We start from the raw sequence: 13,434 nt of genomic DNA on the forward strand, positions 1-13,434 counted from the left end.
GAGGACTCATGTTATGAGAAATCAACAAACGCAGGCGATATGTGGAATTAAGACGTGAGGAGGTTTTGATGCCATCTTAGTTTAAGGTGATATGGCGGGTTCTCGGGTTGGGAAAGTGTAGATATGGATCTTGGTGTGCAAGTTTTCGCATCATGATTGGCTCTGTTTGTTGACAAAAGAAATGTTGAGGTCGTTGTTGATAGTGTGGTGAATAAAGTAGTCAAGAGCTTTGAAAATTTGGTCTTGATCAGACAATCCGATCCTTTTGTCTGTTTTTTCTGGATGTTCAGTACTCAGCACTCCTTTGTGTCCTGGCACCTTATTTTTCAGCAGTTTCAGCTTCCACAATTCATAACCTACAAATCGAGATCATAATTAATATACCCATGTTGTGTACGTGATTTCTCAGATGCCAGCGACCTTTTACACTTGTATCATCCTCCGAGTTTTTTCATGACGAAACGTAGCAATGTGTTTGCCGTTCTTATAAATGACTAGGAAGTTTTCTGTTCCCCAAGCACCGCAGCCTCCTAGCTTAATGTCCTTTTCCTCGTTACTTAGTTCAGTGCAATCCACTCAATCCTTCGTTTTAGGTGATGATAAGTCCGAATTTGACCCCGGAACACCAAAACACAGGAATGGGTGATTGAAGTCATAGGTTCGATTCTGCATAGAAAAGTCGCAAAACCGCGGTGCTATAGGAAAACCCCTTAGTATCTTTGATTGATAAATTGATAAATGTATTGCAAAAATTATCTGAAATTTAATTAATTGCTTCAAAAATAATAGAGAGGTTCTGAATTCAGAAAGGGTAAAATAAATTCGACTTGAACGTAAAATTATTTATTGAGCCGTTATTATACTTTTTAAGACCTTCCTCCCTAAACTTTCATTGTTGTTAATAAATAAGCAAGTTAAATGCCTCAAATGCAAAGTAGACCTTTCTACATTATAAAATTAAAATTTCAGATGTATTTCGTATCGATTGGCGATATTTTTAATTCAGAAGGAAGTGAGGTCTTTAAGTTGAACTGCGAATTCAGTAATAGAGACCTGGGAGACATTTTATCCTGGGCGCGTTTTGATATATCGGGCCTAGCGAAGGCTTTGGTTGACAAAGGGTTTTTCATCCAGGACCATAAATTCCGTCTGTCCAACAAAAGAGATGTAAATCCTTGGGTCGACGAGAGAAATAAGGGTGGACGTCGTTTTTTTGTTTGAAAATACCGAATCATTCTCGAGCCTCTGTATTGAGTGTTCCAAAAAAGCAGCATGTTTAATATACAGACAATTGAGAAAATCTGATTTCCTATAAAGTTCATATTACAAATATGACTAGTCAGTATATTTATAAAGAAAGAATAAAGAAAAGGGCGAAAAAAGACTAAATGGACCATGTTCCTCAAGCCATAACGAACCTGGCGCAAAGAAAGAGCACTTTTGTGAAGAAGGCCGCACTTCAATCCGGCTTTTGACTATCTGCGATGGCCTGTTAAGGATAACGATTCGTACTAACGAATTCGCTGCCAAGAACTGTACTCCTTTTCAAGTATCATCAAAGAAATAATCATCGAAAATCCGAATCCACCGACAAACTATCGGCTGGATTCTGCTTTCCAATCTTTGTTGCTAAGCTTGACGGCCATTTTTTATTGAACAAAATCACTTCCTTTTATCTGCCATGTAGTTAGAAAGAAAAATTAAGGAGTTCAGGAATAATTAAGGAGTTCCTGCTATTGAACCAAAGCTAACAGAAGGATCTTTCCTAAAATGATCAAAGTCTACTTTCGAATAGAACTAGTTCTTTGGCACTTTACAATACCGGGCCCACCTAATCACGGATATCAAGGAGAACTCTAGAGCAAAGATGAGTCGCTCAAGTGTTTTCCTTGAAGCTTCGCAACATAATGGGTGAAATTCGAAGATGAATATATTGACCTAATGGCAGTCGGAGCTAGAATTCCTCAAGGTCATCCCTATCTATTACTCACGGGTTTTAGGCTGTTAAGCAGTAGCAATATGTTTGCCAAGTAATTGTTCTTAAACACTGAGTTTATTGTATCTACCAATTGCCCATTTCTACTTTTGCTTTGGTGCCAGTTTTGTTGAGGGTTCTTTGATCAAAAGTTCGATGTGTCTGGCACCTCTGAGTTTGCCCGCTTCTGTTTCTTTTGGTTCCATACTGAGATCTGGAATCTGTGGTCCCAAGTATAGATTCAGCCCTACATATGATCTTGCAGATCCTCCTCAGTCCAGTTTATCCCCTTTGTTTAGTTTGACTGAATTTTCCAAATCCTTTGGGTCCTGACACTCAAGATCATCAGGTTAATGTAATGTGTCTCTAGGTTTTGGAGATTTTTGATGACACTAGCTATTTTTGATGTAATTTTTTTACATGCTAAAGCTTTAACCGGTGCTTGACTGTCTGACGTTATGTGGATTTTTTTGTCATCGTAACTCCTTTATGATTTTGTAAAGCATTTTAAAATTTGTAAACTTTGACCATGTTTTTACTCTGTCACCTCTAGAGTTCGTCTATTTGTACTTTTCTTTTGTATGGGCCCATTGACGCAGTTTATGTTTGATCTTTTTTATCATCACAGGTATTTCATATTCTCTTCTGGCCTTACGTGTGCTAAATTCTCAAACTTTTGTATGCCCTAGCGCTCAAGTTGTTGTTGGACTTGTTGCTAATGTTTCGAAGTTTTCGGATGACTAGTTTTGTTGTGTTATTTTTACACGATAAAGCTTTTAGCTATCTGATCTTATGAGGATATTTTTGCCAGTGTAACCTGTTTTAAGCTTTTCTATGGCACAACCGAATATCTTGAATATCAACTTGAAAGCTACTTCTTCATAGTCTGTTAAAGTCCAGTACGGTTTTGCTACATTACACGACATTCGAAAAATGGCAAAAAGGAGGGAAAATTCAAAAGGTGGGGTTGAAATGGTAAGTTGGTGTACGAGTGGATAGCTCAAGTGAGCAGCGGTGTATTTAGCCGAAGGTCGTGGGTTCGAATCCCGCTCGTGACACTGACTTTTTTACCTCAACCAATACCTTGCAGAAAGATTAATTAATTGAAAGGAGTTATTTGGTCGATCGGACCACGAAATCTAATAAATATATACATTGTTGTATTAGTGGTACAAGTTCTTAAGATAATTACAAATAATTCTTTAAACAATTAAAAAAAAAATTATAACAATTATGCGAAGTTTTATATAACCTGATACGGGGACTCAACGACCTGTACAACCCCCCCCCCCCCCCCGAGAACCTACGCGAGGAATCGTTCTTAGCCAATTAAGAATAGGTCATACGCGGTGTACAAACGGAAACCCGCTACTGAGCCAAAGCCCGAGCAGGTGCCCATTGTGAAGAGAAAGGTTGCTCGATGTGTCATAATAGAAGCTTGTCATGCCTTGGTTCCCACGATAGCTCAACTGGTAGAGCAGCGGCGTATCTAGCTGAAGGTCGTGGGTTCGAATCCCGCTCGTGGCAATGGCTCTTTTATCTGAACCAATACCTTGCATAAAGAATAATTAATGTATATATTTTTCGCTTTAAATTTATATACTGCATTGTTATTCAGTTAGCTTTTTTTGCTTATTCATGTTGCCGTTTCAAAATTAGATGAATTGAAGCGAAATTTGAAATGAAGTAACCAAATTATTTTTTTTTTATATTCATTTGTTTTTCATTGCTCCTGTGCATGATATTTGAAGAAGATGAAGATGACAAAAGTCGTCCCTTATGTTTTATGATGTCATCATACTTGGCAGTGTCAAGAATAATATATATAAAAATAAATTTTACTCAAAAAGCAGGCGGGCTCATCGAGAACAAAATTTGAGGAATAAACTTTTCACACCTCGGCTAACGATTCGCGTCCAATCCCCGCAATCCTTACCTTATCCCGGGTGGCAACGTTCCCTGAAATTGCTTTCCACAGAAGTATAATATCCCAGATGTTTATTGGCGAATTTCAGAGTACACAATACATGTCACTAGCGTCAATTCCAGCCTGTCATTGCGAATTTACTGCTCTCCCTGTGCCTGGGATTGATTCAATGCCTACAAGTCAAGAGTGCATGGGTAACCGTACACATTAATATTCTCGGACGATTAACAGACGACTGTTTGCGATAGATGTGAGTCCTAGGAAGTAAGTTTTTCTGAAAAAAAAAAAAAAAACCGTTTCTCCCTTTGAACTTGACTATACTGTTTTTAATGAAAACATACGGTTCTTATTCAGTCCCTGTTCAAAGGTTTCCCGGCATCTACCTACTCCACGGCAACGGAATCCATTTTCGGTAACGTTTTCTTTAGATATAAACGTTGGAAACACAACATCCTTATAACAACTAATCGTTAAAAAAGTTAATTAGAAGTGATTGACACACACATCCATACCCTCTCTCTCTATATATATGTACATCTATATTTTGACCTTAATGAGTGCACAATATGACTGACGACAAATTTATATTGCTAGTAGTGAACTGTTGTTTTCTAATTTGTCGAATTCGTTAGGAACGGTCAAGAATGATGTTCGTAAAAACCCATATTTTTTATGTTGTTCCTCTCGGGTACATAAGTGAGTTTCATAGTGACCGGTTGTTTTCTAATTTGTCGAATTCGTGAGGAGCGGTGAAGAATGATGTTCGTAAAACCCATGTTTTTTATGTTGTTCCTCTCGGGTACATAAGTGAGTTTCTTAGTGACCGGTTGTTTCATAATTTGTCGAATTGCTAGTAATAAATGTTTCTTACTAAATGTCAATAATGTGCCAACACATATTTAGGACGCTAAGCTCATTCGTTTTTCTTGTTATTAATCTTATTGTGAGTTAATTTACAATTCATTAAGTAATGTATAAGTAAATGAGCATACAGAAATATGAAATTGTTCGATTTAGTGAAATACGTGATACTTAGGTAAGAACTTACTTATTGAAAAAAATCATATTATATTTAGGGTTAGGATATCATGAGAATCACCTACTTTCATGTTGTTGGCAGTCTCGGGTCAGTACTTGATCTTGTTGCACCGATGTTAGGCTCCATGATCTTTAGCAACTAGGTCATTTAAGACTTCAACGCAGGCAGATTTTTAACACTAGCACAGTTTCATTAATTCTTAAATATATTTATTCTTATTTAAAATACATAATCAAATGGGTGATGCAGTACTCGATATGCCTCTATTACCATTTACACATCGACGCTCACACTTCTCGTTCACGCTAATAAATCCAACCTCTCAGGACAAAACGCAATACAGCTATTGCAAAAAAATTGTATGTAGGAGGGCACTTTTGTTGATTTTCCTGAACAGACTCCCTGCTGTTCCTAATCCTAATATCGAATGGTATTCCTACTCGCTCTCTACACGTTTTTGTCTAGCATTGAACACTTTTTTATATATGTGCCGAAACATACGCAAGTAGCAAGCAGCCTAAGCAAAAAATAAGTGTCTGTGCGTCTTGAGTACACATGTTAAGAGCAATCAGCCAATGATGGCACTCAATACGATGTTTTAGGTGGCGTGGTGGGAAGACATGACTTTTTTCGGGTTGGAAAAATGTAGCGGCTGGGGCAGTGTAGTTAAGATGGATCGATAGCTTGTGTGGAATATTTCACATGGGGAACTGACCAGTTCGTTGACAAAAGGAATGTTGAGGTAGTTGTGGACAGTGTTTCTGACGTAATAAGAAGCTTTGACAATTTGTCTAAGGATCTTATTCAGAGTTAGTTGAGTTTCGCTGTCCTGTCCGATCCAAAAAGTCATTGTAGTCTTGTTGAACTTTTGGCAGCGATATAGGATCGGTTTGTTAACAAACCACTTGTACAAAAATTGTATATAGAATGGGATTTTGCCCATGATTAAAACACGGAAACAGACTCGTTTCCTGCTCAAGCACAATTCGAATATCGAGCTGTATTACTACTCGCTCTCTATATGGAAGTGGCACCTTCGAATAATTGGGAAATAAGCGCGTCAACCTCGGTCGACCGTGGGTTAAAATTAAACAATAAAATAAAAAGCGTACTCCTTCGATTAGTTTAAATAATTGAAACTACTTAAGAATCTGTGTTTGTCTAGTTTTGTTTTGTGCAAAAATTTACTCGAATATTTCTGATTTGATCGCAGGGTCGTATTGTTAAATATTCGAATTGCACTGTGAGACCCGATCCCGTATTTTATCCGATTTCAGTATTGTCAACTGTCAAAAGGGTGTCGATTAATATAAATTGATTGCGCTTGGGAAAACCACGAGTGCCTGCGAATCGGGAGAAACACCTCCTAGTTTTTTACTGCATTTCGAAAATAGAAATAGCAAATCACAGGCTGAATTATGAAAGTAAGTTTTCTGTCGACTGGCACTACGAAGGAAAATTTAAAATAGTAAATGACTATTTCTATTTTTGACCGTTGTGCCAATTGATGTTTTAGACATTTTATTTTATCTGTTTCTTAACGTTAATGTATTTTTTTCTTTCGTTCACTTGTCAATTTTTTGAAACAAAACATACTCATTTAAATTATTACTTTATTTAATAGGTTACTTTTTGTTTGTTTTAGGTTGAGACTAAATATCCATTGCGCCAGGTGAGAAGTTCGTTTCACTGAGGGAAAAGAGAAAAACTGTAAGTTTTTTTTTAAATTAAATTTATTTATTAAAACTGGTCTTATTAGACCAACCATTAATTTTACAATAATATTATAGAATAAATAAATGTTTACATTTTTATAAACCCATTGGTACAATAAGATTTACATTTCACTATTCACTTCACAAGTTCATATGGCTTTGTTCTTTTTAATCTTCTGACTGTGTTTCGGTAATGTAAGAGTTTAGTCGCTTCCACATTCTCGTGCTGGCTGAGGCGTGCCTGGTGTTTGGCGGCAAATTTTTGTATTTCCGCCGTGACTTCAGGGATCTTAAGATCCCTATGTAAGTCCTTATTCCTTATGTACCAAGGTGCATTGACCATGTTACGTAAGATTTTATTTTGGAGTGTTTGTATGATTTTGATATTGCTGTGTTTGGTACAACCCCATAGTTGAATACCATATGTCCACATAGGCTTTATGACTTGTTTATATAATAATATTTTATTTTGTATAGCAAGATTGGAGCCATGTCCTATCAACCAGTATAGTTGTCTATACCTTAAACCTATTTCTGTCCTTTTTTTCTTCACGTGTTCTTCCCATCTCAGCTTGGCATCTAAGGTCATTCTCAGATATTTAGCTGTATTGCTGTATGGTATAGTAGTTCCATCGATTATGAGCGACGGAACATGGTCCACCTTTTTGTTTGTAAAGATTATATGAACTGATTTATGCTGATTTAGCTTGATTTTCCATTTTTTTGTCCATTCGTTTATCTTATTACATGCATTTTGGAGGATTTTGGTTGAGTGGGTGATAGTCGGTCCTAGTGATATCACCGCTGTGTCATCTGCAAACGTTGCAATTTTTACTCCATCTATTTTCGGAAAATCACTGGTGTATAACAAGTAAAGCAGTGGACCTAATATGCTACCTTGTGGCACTCCTGCATTTATTGTTTTTAATTTTGAATATTGATCTTCTTGTTTGACTCTAAACAGTCTGTCAGTTAGGTAGGAACTGATAATATCGACATACTGCTTTGGTAGCATACCTTTTAGTTTATTGATGAGTCCTTCGTGCCAGACCTTGTCAAAAGCTTGTGAGACATCAAGGAAGATAGCAGAAAAAATTTGTTTTTCTTCGAGAGATTTTTCTATTACTTCCGTTACTCGGTGAATTTGGTCTATTGTTGAGTGTCTTGCTCGGAATCCAAATTGGTGGTCAGGAATGATTTTCTTTTTTTCAACGATGTGTTTTATTCGTTTTAATAATAACTTTTCGAAGAGTTTAGACACTGTTGGTAGTAGCGATATTGGTCTATATGATTTGATCTCGTTCGCCGGTTTTCCTGTTTTTTTTATCATAATGACTTCTGCGAATTTCCAGATGCTGGGAACATATTTCAGTCTGATCGCAGCATTAAATAGGTATGTTAGTTTAACTATACCCTTCCCTTTTTTGGCAATTGTTTTAGTATTTCTCCTGTGATAAGGTCATATCCTGGAGTCTTTTTAGCTAAAAACTGTAAGTGACAAATAATAATGCTACATTTTTAAACATAATTTACTTTAACCGAAATTATAATATAATACATTATTTAACTAATTCTGAGCCCTTGGTAAATTTTATATTGTATTTTCACACGCATTTGCGTGAAAACTAAACAATTATTATATTTCAACAATTAACTCCAGAGCCATTTACATGTTACGCTGGTATTTGGGAAAGTGCGGCACCTTGGTCTCCTTTTCAAATTAAAAAGTATCTTTCCCATCGCCTGCTATCTCATCCTGAAGTCTTTCCATCTCGAATGAATGGCTGGTTGAAGACGAGAATTATCCGACATCACGCTATCAAGGCCGGTGTTCCTCAAGGGAGTATCCTAGGACCAATCCTCCACACAGTTCATCGTTGAATTATCTGTACACCATAACACACTTAAAAGAAGTTCTTTTCAGAGGATCTTCGGAAGAGGTCAAAACAGAGAAAACTTCCTTACGGTTTTCGCCGAGCTTTCGACAGTTTTATACTGNACCGTAAGGAAGTTTTCTCTGTTTTGACCTCTTCCGAAGATCCTCTGAAAAGAACTTCTTGTATCCAGCAGGTCGATAATCTATTTTCATCGTTACACTTAAAAGAAGTACCTGCCCACAAGTGAATATTACAGTAGGGTAATCCTCACAAAAAAAGACAAGAACTGAACAGCAGAAAAGGACAATAGAGACACTTGGTAGGCCGTCCACTGGAGCCGTTTTCGGCCGAACTTGCTCGGCCGTTGCACGCCCGAATAGGGCCGGATGGTCCAAAAGTGAAGAAACGAAGGAGCACGCGTCCATTAGAACCAATTCGTTCGGTCGTGTTGGGCCGTGTACGGCCGAAGCACTTTCCGATCCAAATAAAGTTGGATTTTCCAGTCCTATTCGGCCGAATGGTTACTTCGACTATATTTTTTTCTTTCCAAAAGGTAGATCGGGGATGAGAGGCTTACTTCGACTTCAACTGTCAACCACGTGACATCAAACGCTCACCATTGTTTAACGCAGTTCTTTGCTTTTTGTATTACCTTTTCGTTTCGTTTTCATTTTGAAGGATTGCGAAAAATTGATGAGTGCGGTTGAGGAGCAGGCTCTTGGGACATGCGTGATCTACTCTATCATCGGAGAGATGTCTAGCGTAAGCTGTGGTCAAGGATAGCTTTAGAAATGGAACTTCCAAAATTTTTGTTTATTTCTTTCATTCCATTTGTATGTAAACTAAGAATTTTCAAGCAGCAACAAATCTTCTACATCCATTTGGGCTGTGTCGTGAACTGACGAAAATCGGCTACAGTGGACGACGGCGTTCGGCTATATTGCCGGTCGTCCGTTTGGTCAAATAGTTCGGCTGTTGAACGGTTCCAATGGAGGAGCAGCCTAAACAAGACATTAGTTAAACCGAATTTGGCCTTAGATAGTCGGGTTATGGGGTCCACCAAGCCATCCAACATCCAAAGAATATAATCCTTTCAAACAAAAGTCCTCCGTCCATCCTCAAACCTTCACTAACCAAACCTTAACATCCCATTCGTGAGGGACAGGATCCGAACACGATTTCACAACTTCCACTCCACCTTTCAGATCATCCACCAGTTCAAGCCTTCTCTTCAGCATACTACCCTAACAATCCTTCATGGCGCCTAAAAAAACAGATACCTAGTGATAACACAACCTTAAACCTAAACCAACAATCAAAACACTCAGAGTTTTAGCAATTTAAGTGTTAGATATATTGACCAATTTTCTACCCGCTAATAAACCAAAAGTAAACTGCTCATAAATGAATAGGAATATTTGTAATTTAGTCTTATTTTATTAATTTTAATTAAATTAGCCGAATAAATTCCTGTTATTTAGAAAAAACAAAATAGAAAATACAAACCAAAAACAATCAAATGTTAATCCTCATTTTAATAACATGAAGATTACTCATTTTGTAAACAAACACCTTTTCTAGTCTTTTGTCCATTTTAATCCAGTTGTATTATCTTTAACCATGGAAAGACATCATCTTGAAGCAGAAGTCCGTAATATTATTGTGAAAATGAGACATCGAGGCCTCGGGCAAGTGGTTATCGCAGAGGTAGTTGGCGTTTCTCATAGTTTGGTCTCCCTGGCTTTAGCCCGATTCCGACAGGTTGGAAGTGCCAATAGGAAGCCTGGCAGTAGATCTCAGCGCATTACGATGCTAAGGGAGGAGAGAAATATTGGCATTGCTGCAAGACGGAACCCTTTCCATAGTGCCCGGCAGGGCTCACATCGTATACCTCTTTGAAACGACCTGCAGCAACAGCACGCCACCAGCAACTCGGGAGAATATGGTGCAGCGAGCGCCCAGAAGAGAACTCCAATTGGAATGCTGTTTGTTTACTGATGAGTCGCCTTTCTATCTGTACAGTGATAACAGACGGAAAAGAATTTACCCAGAACAGGGGATGCATGCAATGCCCTAGTTCGTACTCCCTTCTGTGCACTTTGGAGGAGATGGTGTAACGGTCTGGGCTGGGATTTTGGGACACTGGAGGAGGAACTAGATTCCGTATTGTTGAAGGTAACCTCATGGCAGTCCCTTATGTCCAAGTAATTATCAAGGAATACATCACCAAACCAGGGATCTCATTGACATGGATTTTCGATGTCTGGATTACAATGCCAGACCTAACAGAGGCAGAATTTTTCATAAATGTTTAGAACACCTGCGAATTTCCCATCAGCCCTTCCCCCATTGTATCCAGACCTCAATCCCATTGAGTACATGTGGGATGGGATGCATAGAAGGCTTGTCGATCGCAACCATCCGCAGCCAATTGACCTGCAACAACTGAGTGCAGTATTACTACGTCTATGGAGTTAAATTCCTTTTGAAATTAGTGACAACTTTATTAACAGTATGCCTAACAGGTGCACAGAGGTTTTAGCTTACGGAGAAGACACAGTTTAACTGTTTAAAAAAATATTATGTCCAAAAATATGCAATTACAACCTTTTATTACGCTATTTGTCATTAAATTTTCCTTCAGTAGAAACCTAATAATAAAAATATCCCTATTCGGTTTTAAGCAGTTTATATATGATATCGGTAAAAAGCTAATATAGTTGATACTGCTAAGCTTTTGACCTATTTAAAGGTCATCATCAGGGCAAAACCATCTTAAATATGTCTACAAATCGACATAAATAAATTTTTCACAGACGATTTCAACTTTTTTTCAAGATGGAATCAGTCCCAACATTGACAAGGACTTTAACCTACAAACCCTTCAAGGGCTAAGGGCCCAGGAATAGCAGAGTGCAGTGGTGCAAATCCACCTTAGAATTCTCTGTAATTCCGGGATGGTTCCAACCCAAAAATGTGTGATGGTAGGTTTGTCCCTTTTCTATTCTGTTTTTTTAAGCTGTCGTTCTAACCTTAATCTTAACTTATCAAATTCACAAGTTTTCGTGGTCCGCTTTTTGAAAAATGGCAAAAAAGAGGGAAAATTCAAAAGGTGGGGTTGAGATGGGAAGTTAGTGTCCGAATGGGTCGAAGTCGCGATTGCTCAAGTGGTAGAGTAGGGGCGTATCTAGCCGAAGGTCGTGGGTTCGAATCCCGCTCGTGAAACTGACTTTTTTATCTAAAAACCTTAATTAATTGAAATTTAATCTTAACCTCCGCAATGAATGTTAGTCGTATATGCCTCATTTTTTTCAAAGTTGGTTTTGTTCTTAGTGATTTGCCGATCGTGTTGGTGGTCTTCAGTGTTGTTTTATACCTAATTTGTGAGTTGTAGTTGTTGTTGAGGGAAATTCTACGACTCGTGATATATTGTAGTTTTTCTTCGTGAATTATTTCGTTGGGGCTGATTCCCCGTCTAAACTTTCCACTCCCTTTATATTGAAATGTTCTAAAAGTTTCATTGCATTCATTAACATCACACGCCAAGACACGAGTAGACAAAGGCTCGACAGACAAATACAAGCCGCATAAAAGCCTTTGTACCTTGCCGTTGAAAAGTTGAACGCTCGACAGCAGTTAAGCGGAAAGTTTTTTTTTTCAAACTATTGCGATTGTTTAAATTATTCGCGACGAAATACAACGTGATGATTCGATCATCGAAAATCATGAATCGTTACAATTATCAAAAGTGGAGGCGGCCGCGACTCGATAAAGCCTTATCGTGGACGTCTTCCTGGTTCCCGTTCATGCGCAAATTCGATCACTTTCGACTGAATAAAACACGGGGCCTTTTTGGGCCGCGGTCGGGCGTGAAATTACAAACGAAAAGCAGACGTCGGACAGGAAATTGGTCATAGATAACGGATTGGGACCGCGTACACCTCACTGTCTGCCCTGTTCGGTCCTATTTCCGTCAGTTTACCAGCGGAAACCCAGGAGCAAGGTCGTCACGTTCTGATGTCTCTTCAACCGGATCGGACCGACTCCTCATCCCCATTCCAAGCATACGCAGTAAATCGTTATTGATTCTTCTTTTCTTAATATCAATGAACTCGAGGGAAAGAATGTTCAATATTAATTTTCTATAGTACATATAAATATATAGTTTATTGGTTATTGAACTGGTTTTCCATGCAAAAATAAAATTGTATTATTCGAAGTATAGTTTTGCTCACGTATATGAATGGAGTAGACCTCATTTGCATGTAACTTGATTAAGGTAGCCAATTAATTGCTAGATTGTTATTAAAATTTGTTGATATTAAATACATAATTAAATAATTAATTACAAATATGAGCTTGAATCTTTTGAATGACGTTTGCTTGATTGTGGCAGCGCTGGAATAAACAGACCAACATAAATAAATAGACCGACATACTGACTTTGAGCCCTGAAGATGATCTCAATAAAAGATCGAAACGTTGGCACGATAAAGAAAATGCTTTTCTGAAACCTACATCACACACGACCGCATCTCACGATATCTGAATAACAATACTGACTAAGAGTCGAGGCAGTATGAATACTTCTGAACCTGACCTTACAGTGGCTTAGCAATTTGCTTGTAAACCATGTTGGGTTTTGACTTAGGTAAACATGGGGTTTAGATCCTGATATAGATTTGTATTTCGCACATATCAAGGAGCTCTAGTAATGAGCTTTAATATTCCTCCTTGAGCTACTTTGATTTTTATTTTTCGAGAGGCATCGCTTATATTCCAGGGCACTTAGGAGTCACACATGGCCAATAAACAGACCGACATACTGACCAAAGGTCGAGGCAGTTCGAATACTTCTGTACCTGAACCTTACAGTGGCTTAGCAATTTGCTTGTAAACCA

The 13,434-nt window shown here is 38.0% G+C and overlaps 1 protein-coding gene across 2 annotated transcripts in view; it reads left to right on the plus strand.

Annotated features, from left to right (window-relative positions):
• LOC106662125 (octopamine receptor beta-1R-like) overlaps nucleotides 1–13,434 on the plus strand; it is a 236,637-nt gene that overhangs the window by 14,909 nt on the left and 208,294 nt on the right. For both annotated transcript variants that reach the window (XM_014385937.2, XM_014385938.2), the window contains exon 2: nucleotides 6,587–6,651. The gene's annotated coding sequence lies outside the window, so the exon portion shown is untranslated. The remainder of the gene's footprint in view (nucleotides 1–6,586; nucleotides 6,652–13,434) is intronic.

Source organism: Cimex lectularius, unplaced genomic scaffold, assembly GCF_000648675.2.
Source record: "Cimex lectularius strain Harlan isolate CLEC.00 unplaced genomic scaffold, Clec_2.1 scaffold3, whole genome shotgun sequence".
In the NCBI taxonomy this organism is placed as follows: Eukaryota; Metazoa; Arthropoda; class Insecta; order Hemiptera; family Cimicidae; genus Cimex; species Cimex lectularius.